Source organism: Lactuca virosa, chromosome 6 (assembly GCF_052849685.1).
Source record: "Lactuca virosa cultivar CGN04683 chromosome 6, Lactuca_virosa_CGN04683_v6, whole genome shotgun sequence".
Classification (NCBI taxonomy): Eukaryota; Viridiplantae; Streptophyta; class Magnoliopsida; order Asterales; family Asteraceae; genus Lactuca; species Lactuca virosa.
The window spans coordinates 20,132,353-20,139,444 of record NC_136431.1 but is presented as its reverse complement, the minus strand read 5'-3'; the positions used below and the strand labels follow the sequence as shown (position 1 = coordinate 20,139,444).

At 38.6% G+C, this 7,092-nt stretch overlaps 1 pseudogene across 1 annotated transcript; it reads right to left on the bottom strand.

Annotated features, from left to right (window-relative positions):
- Nucleotides 1–2,412: 2,412 nt before the first annotated feature.
- LOC145120021 (GDSL esterase/lipase At5g08460-like) lies at nucleotides 2,413–4,637 on the bottom strand (annotated as a pseudogene). The gene is made up of 4 exons (XR_013714086.1): nucleotides 4,031–4,637; nucleotides 3,753–3,880; nucleotides 3,090–3,665; nucleotides 2,413–2,903 (listed from the first exon to the last, which is right to left on the bottom strand). The product of XR_013714086.1 is annotated as a GDSL esterase/lipase At5g08460-like (transcript).
- Nucleotides 4,638–7,092: the final 2,455 nt, after the last annotated feature.

Genomic DNA, 7,092 nt, shown 5'->3' with positions numbered 1-7,092 from the left:
TCCCCAAATTGATGGTTTTGAGCTCAAAAACCCCAAATCCCTAGTGATGAAGCTTTGTAATCAAGCCATATCTCGGATCTAGCCCCTCTTGAGTTCCAGGAGCTCAAGAAGGCCACCTTTTGGCAGCCATGGCCTTGTTCTAGACAAGTAACCCCCCCCCCCCCCCATTATAGCCAACTTTGAGTGTTATTGCTTCATTGCATCATGGATACACGTAAAGTTAGCAACTTTACGTGTTCAGATGGTCCCAGAAACCCAGATCTATGAATTGGATGCACTGAAACCGATTAGAATCGGCTGAATAGAAACTGCATGCAAAGGACTCGGCGAGTCGTTCTTCGGACTCGGCGAGTTAGGTCGCGAGTCTTAGATTCCCTGTTCAGTAGTAGCGAGTCTGTTTAGTGAGTGGAGTAAAGACTCAATGAGTTAAGACATGGATCTGAGTGTAGAGGGACTCGACGAGTCTACGCCTTGACTCGGCGAGTCCAAGACAATCTTCTTCCCACAAGAACAGACTCGACGAGTTGTTCATACAACTCGACGAGTCAGATAAAGGTTGTCTTGGTGTTATTATAGAAGGAGAACTCGTCGAATCTTCGCTAAACTCGACGAGTAGAGTCGGGAAGGGGAGTAGAAGGAAAGATAGGGACTCGACGAGTTGGCGGCCCAACTCGGCGAGTCAGGTCAACGGATTGTTGACTTTGACCATGGGGTAAAATAATCATTTTGCCCTAAGATTAGTTATCAGTGTCTGATTAAGTGTCTTTTGGGAATTGTAGTCGGGGAGTTACCGGAATAGCAGCCAGACAGTTCCCAAGCAGCATCTCAGCAGCCAGCCTTGCGAGGTGAGTTTCCTTCCGGTAGGAACGGGTCTACAACCACAATGCCGGCCCGTCTAGTTAGCAGTAGTTCCGGACTTCTGTCCGATGCAGTAGTTCAGTATGCTTGGTGTCTTTGTGATGCAGGCATGGTGTGTGTTATGTGTTCCGGACTATGGTCCGATGCAGTATGCAGTATATATGTTCATATTATATGTTATGACTATGTTATGCTATGTTCAGTCAGTTCCGGACTTCGGTCCGATGCAGTTCCGGACTTCGGTCCGATGCAGTGCGCAAGGCCCTAGTTAGTTCCGGACTCCGATCCGATGCAGTGGGCAAGGCCCTAGTTAGTTCCGGACTCCGGTCCGATGCAGTGGGCAAGGCCTTAGTAGTTTCGGACTTCGGTCCGATGCAGTGGGCAAGGCCCTAGTCAGTTCCGGACTTCGGTCCGATGCAGTGGGCAAGGCCCTAGTCAGTTCCGGACTTCGGTCCGATGCAGTGGGCGAGGCCCAGTATGTGCTTTATATGTTATTGTATGGTATGTGGTAGTTTGGGGAGCTCACTAAGCTTCGTGCTTACAATTTCAGTTTTGGTTTCAGGTACTTCAACTAGCAAAGGGAAGGGCTCGGGATGATGGCATGGCACACACCACAGTTTTAGCCTGGGAGTTAGACTCTGATATTTTGATATGATCTTGACATTAGTTTCGATTTGATAAATTTATTATGACATTTTGAGATACATGATTCATGGTTTTATCCTTTAATATTTGATATTATAGTTTAGTAAAGTTTTCAAACAAAAATTTTTGGGTTGCATTTTTAGGATGTTACAAGTAGGTTATTAGTAAATGGTTGATAACTATAAATAGTCAATTTAAAGTAGACAAGATTCAAAGGTTGTGGTTCCCATGGTGGTTTTTAAACCATTAGGAACAATATATATAATTTATGTTGTCAATTTTTTCTAACTTGCCTCCATTATGAGTTTAGTTTATGTAATCACACTCTTAACCATTAAGACATCTTCGACATACCTCCATTTTTTACTCCAAAATGGAATAAAAATATTATTTCGTTTTCGATCTTATTCTATTTTTACTACAAAAAGTATATCTCTAGTATTTTTTTTTTAACTTATAAATATTGTCATAAGTAACTTTCAACTTATTAGTTTTTTTAATATATTTATTAAATTTTATATGAACTCGATACATAAACAATAAATTTTGTATTTATGATTAATTTATATCATTTAAATTATAGTTAATTAAAACAAAGTAGAAATTGATAAACCTAAAATGTGAGAGACTAAAATTGATAAGCCAAAATTAAACTTCATTTTGGAGAAATGAACAATACAACTCTGTATTTGTATTTGGAGAATTACTATTCCTTTACTCCTATAAAGTTGGAAATGGATGGGGTTGGATATGGTTTAACTACATAATAGAATAAAAAATTGAGTTTGAATTAGGATCGGAGATGCTCTAAGACAACCTTCAACAAATCATATATATGTTCATCACCAAACCCATATCAACAAACAAACCTTATGTCATGACGTGTAATGTCAAATGGATTCAATCTGATAACACATCAAATATACTTTATATTTTTTTTGTAAGATAAAACCATATCAATCATAATCATTTTGGAGTACATTCTATTTTTTTAAGTCGTCATATAAATCCTGGTTTTTTTTTTCTTTCACAGTTAGTAATTCATATGAATATATACAATTCTCTATTATCCATACTACCCATATTCTTCCAACCAAATACACCACGAAACTAGATAATTTCCTGATAGAATACAACTTAATTGAGTATCAAAGAATCAGCAACACCAAAAACCACATATTATTTCACCATGTCCTCCATGTTCATCGGATAGCACATGGGTGTGTGCAATCCAGACCACACGTTATCCGCCAGAATCTCATTCACCGCAGCCGTTGGATGAAATTGGTCCCACCAAAGATGACTAGAAGCGTTCTCGCAAGCCATTTCAGGGCCCATGCACATCATCCAACCATTGTATGGCCCCACGCCGCAACAAGCTTCATTTGTCACACTAAATCCTTCAACAAATAAAACAAATTGTCAAATCACTACTTTCTGAAGAAAAAAAAATCCTAAGCTGGCCCACATTGCCACTGGCTTACGTGAGCATCATCTAATCCTAATCCACATTGGAGCTGTAAAACCCATAGAGACTTGAACCCTTGACTATTTCTGTAAGAAGAAAACAAGGGTTTTATTCTTACCATATTGATCAAAATTCTTTATTATATCCATGGACCCTTGATATGCGTCACAAAAGATAATGTTGGCATCCGTGAGTTCTTTGCGAAGCTCTGATATTGTAAATCTCATAACAAAGTTAAATTCCATTATCATGTTGTTTATCACCTTTATACAATCTCCATCTTCACTCCCATATTGCCACAAATAATAAGGTGCACAACCAATAGGCGCTAATCCCATCACCACCACTCTTCTCACATTAGCATTGTACAAATTCTGCATCACAAATACAAAATCAAATGGGACCCACAAAATGATATCAAGAATGTAAAAAGATTACGGCTTTTTTTTGTTACCTTTATCTCCTCCTTCATGGAGTAGGCTAAAAACTGGTTAAATTTCCATGATACATACTTGGATTGTACATCGGACACGTTAGGAAGATAGTAATGTATGTAATCATTAGTTCCAATTGAAATATAGATTATGGAGTTTGAGATGAAATTAGCAGCTGTTTGTTCGCCCATTTGTGTTATGAAAAGTTGAAAGGTGTCTATAGTCTGTTGAATTTGTTGGCCGAATGATACGTGTTGACCCTGCAAAATGTAGATAGTTTGACTCTGATGTATAACCCATTTAAAGAATCGGGAAAAAGATAAATTTGGTTCATAAATTAAACCTACCAATTCTGATCCGCTGGAGAAGATGATCCCAGCACCAGCAGAGGCATAATTGACACCATGGATCATATCTTCAATAGATCCAGCTTGACCTAGATAGCTTGGAACAAAAGGAAGCCCTAGACGCAGTGCTGATGAAAATTACCAAGAAAATTGAAAAGAAATGGGCAATCAGAATATGATGCTTGAAAATGCCTAGACATTTGGTTGAACACCTAGAATGCAACTAGATTGTAACAATAAGGGAATAAAGAAATAGATGTAAGAAAACAGTTATTTACCAAGAAAATCCACAGGGATTCTTCCGTTGCAGAATCGTCCGGTGGGTTGATGTGTATCAAAATCACGTCCATAAGGAAGACGATCTGCACGAGCAAATGTTCCCAAGAAATTGTTGGTTCCACAGTCAACAGAAGAGTCACCAAGAACGAATAGCGCCCTAACTGGGGAAGCAGGCGGCGTAGACGGTGGTGATGGAGATGGAGGCGGTGGAGGTGGCGAGTATGGAGGCGACGGAGAAGGAGGTGGTGGGTGTGAAGGCGATGGGTGTGGAGGTGATGCAGTTGCCGGCTGTGAATCCGATGGTAGATAGGGTGATAGAGATGACGGTGGCACTGTCGATTGTGGTGGCGGAGCAGGAGAAATAGAATTAACCGGCGATGTAATTGGAGGTTGTAAAGGGCTAAAACGAGAGACTTGATTGAGCTGAAGAGCCATTACTAAATCGAAATGGAAGAAGATGGCACCAGGGAAGATCAAGAATTGCAAGATTCGAAGTGTGAAGGACGCCATTGATGTGCGTACAGGAAATTGGCGGGTAAAAAGTAGTTTCAAGTTAACGATAGTCTGAATGTTGAGGTAGATGATGAATGACGATACAGCTTATGAGATTATGGGCTTTGTCCCTAACCAGGCCTAATTAAATATTGGACATATTATTAGCCCTAACTATAAGCAAAACTCCAATAAGATTAATATTTTTTAAATTTTATTTATATATCTATGAAATTTATTTTGCAAATGTTTAAGGTTACTTATAACATAAAAGTAAGATGTAAAAATGAGTATGGAATTTATTTTGAAAGTTGTCTAATGTTAAAATATAATAAAAGTTGTAAAAACAAATGTAGAATTTACGTTGCAAAATTTTTAATGATCGAGATGTGCTTTTAACTAATGTTATAATTGATGTGAATTTTGTTTTATTCCCCTCTAAGTTAATCCCAAACAAAAATGTTATTTGGTTTTCCTGATTAACCAAACCGAATTACCAAAAACCGATCAAGTTGAACCTTATACAATCTGTTTTATAATTAATTTTGAAGTGTTAAAAAACTTATTAAACCAAATAACAAACTAAAACCACTTAAACTTAACCTCATAACACCCCTTTGTTTACTTTAACTAATCTATATGTTTAGACCAAAATTCGAAAAAGAAAATGCAAGAAAAAAGAATCAGAGTTGCATTCTAAAAAGGAAGAAAATTTAAAAAAAATGAAGAGGATTTCATTCAATCTTTTTTTTTTTCAATATACACAAAAACATAATAATATTAGTGATTTATACATATTATACAATGCATACAACATAATTTAGTTGAATCGGTAGGTTTCTCACTTTAAATTTATAACTAAATGATAATGTCACCTCACTACCAAAAGGCCATGGTAATATGATTTGTTAAACGAGAGAATGAATAATAATGAACTTTGTCCCTTGTGTTTTGTTGATGATTTTAGTATCACCTTACATTTTGTGTAATTGGAACTAACATGTGAGTTAAAGGACTTATCGTTTGTACTCTATATTATATGTTATGACGAATGCGGAGTGCATGCATATATAAGATCGAATTATAAGTCAGTACGACAGAAAGGCGGGGGTCAAGGGGGCACGCTCCCTTGCAGGGTCCTAGTGGCAGTGCCCCTAGCAGGGTCCAAGGGGTAGAGCCCCTAGCGGTGGATAGAACCCTTTTCAAGCTCTCTTTCTTCCAAACGAACTTAGAACTCTCTGGCGATTTGGATTGTGTTTCTATGCATAGATACACAAGTGTGCTTTTGGATTACCCTATAATGGATTTCATGTAACCCATACATAGGGTGAAAATATCAGTTCGGAATGTGAACATACACAATCCATAAGGAATCCAGTTTTCCACCATCACCCTAATATATCCTCCTATATGTTCTCGGGCAAATAGTAGTCAGTTGTAACGTCCCGATGTACACGTACTTCTAAATTCATCCCTATAATTCCATTTCATGTCAATTGGTCAAGTGGTAGCATTCTTGGGGCTTGGACACTGCGTGTTGGAGGCTCCAACACGGCGTGTCTAAATATTAAAAGGCACGGGTTTTATTTGGGAAACACGGCGTGTTGACCGCTGAAAATGAAACCCTAATATTTCGGGTCTTTCTCGCTATTTAAAGGAATGTGGAGGCTAGGGTTTGTTCACCCTCAGCCTCCATCAGCCCCTCAAGCTCTGAAAAGAAACCCTAATATATTCCTCTCCCATTTGTGAAGCTAGTTGGTGTTTTGAAGGAACAAGGTGAAAGAAGGAAGCAAAGATCCAGCAAGCAAGCCCTATTCTTCAGTTTGGCACTCTACTGGACCTTTGTAAGTGTCCAAGACCCGATTTTTATCAATCAAAGTTGTTAGATCTTGAGTTTTGTCCCTTTTTCTCCTTGTTCTTGTATATTACAATGGATGGATCTCCTAAAGTTTGCAACTTTATGAATCTCCAGGTCAAGGTGGCCTAGTAGTGGCTTGGATCTGGTCTTTAACCAAGTTTTGATGTCATGCATAGATATTAGGTCATAAATCTCCTTTTTGACATAATTTGGGTTCAAGACATGTATTGGGCATGGATGTCTAAAAAGCACCAACCTTTGGATTGGTTTAGGTATTAGAACCACTTTTGGAAGGAATGGACTTCAGATCTTAAGGATTAAGGGTATTGTGGTTAAGCCCTTGCATTGTCAAGCTTGTAATTTGGGTTTTGGGACCTTTTGGTAGTCCCAATGGATAAAATTGGAAACTTTATCCTTCCTACTCGCATTTTTGGTCTAGATTTAAGACTAGGAACTCTTGGGGTCGAAAAGGCAGCTGAATGTTGGAACTCAGGCGAACACGGCGTGTTGGCTAAAGTTTCCCGTCTGTTTGGATGCTCGCGGAACACGGTGTGGCCAAAGGGAAACATGGACAGTTGACCTTGACCGTTGACTTTGACCAAGTTGGACTTTGAGGGTATGTTGGATATTTCGGGATTTTGATGGAATTGGTCACTTGGTGGATGTAAGTATTGAGTAGAGATCTGAGATTCGGAGTTGGGTCTTATTAGT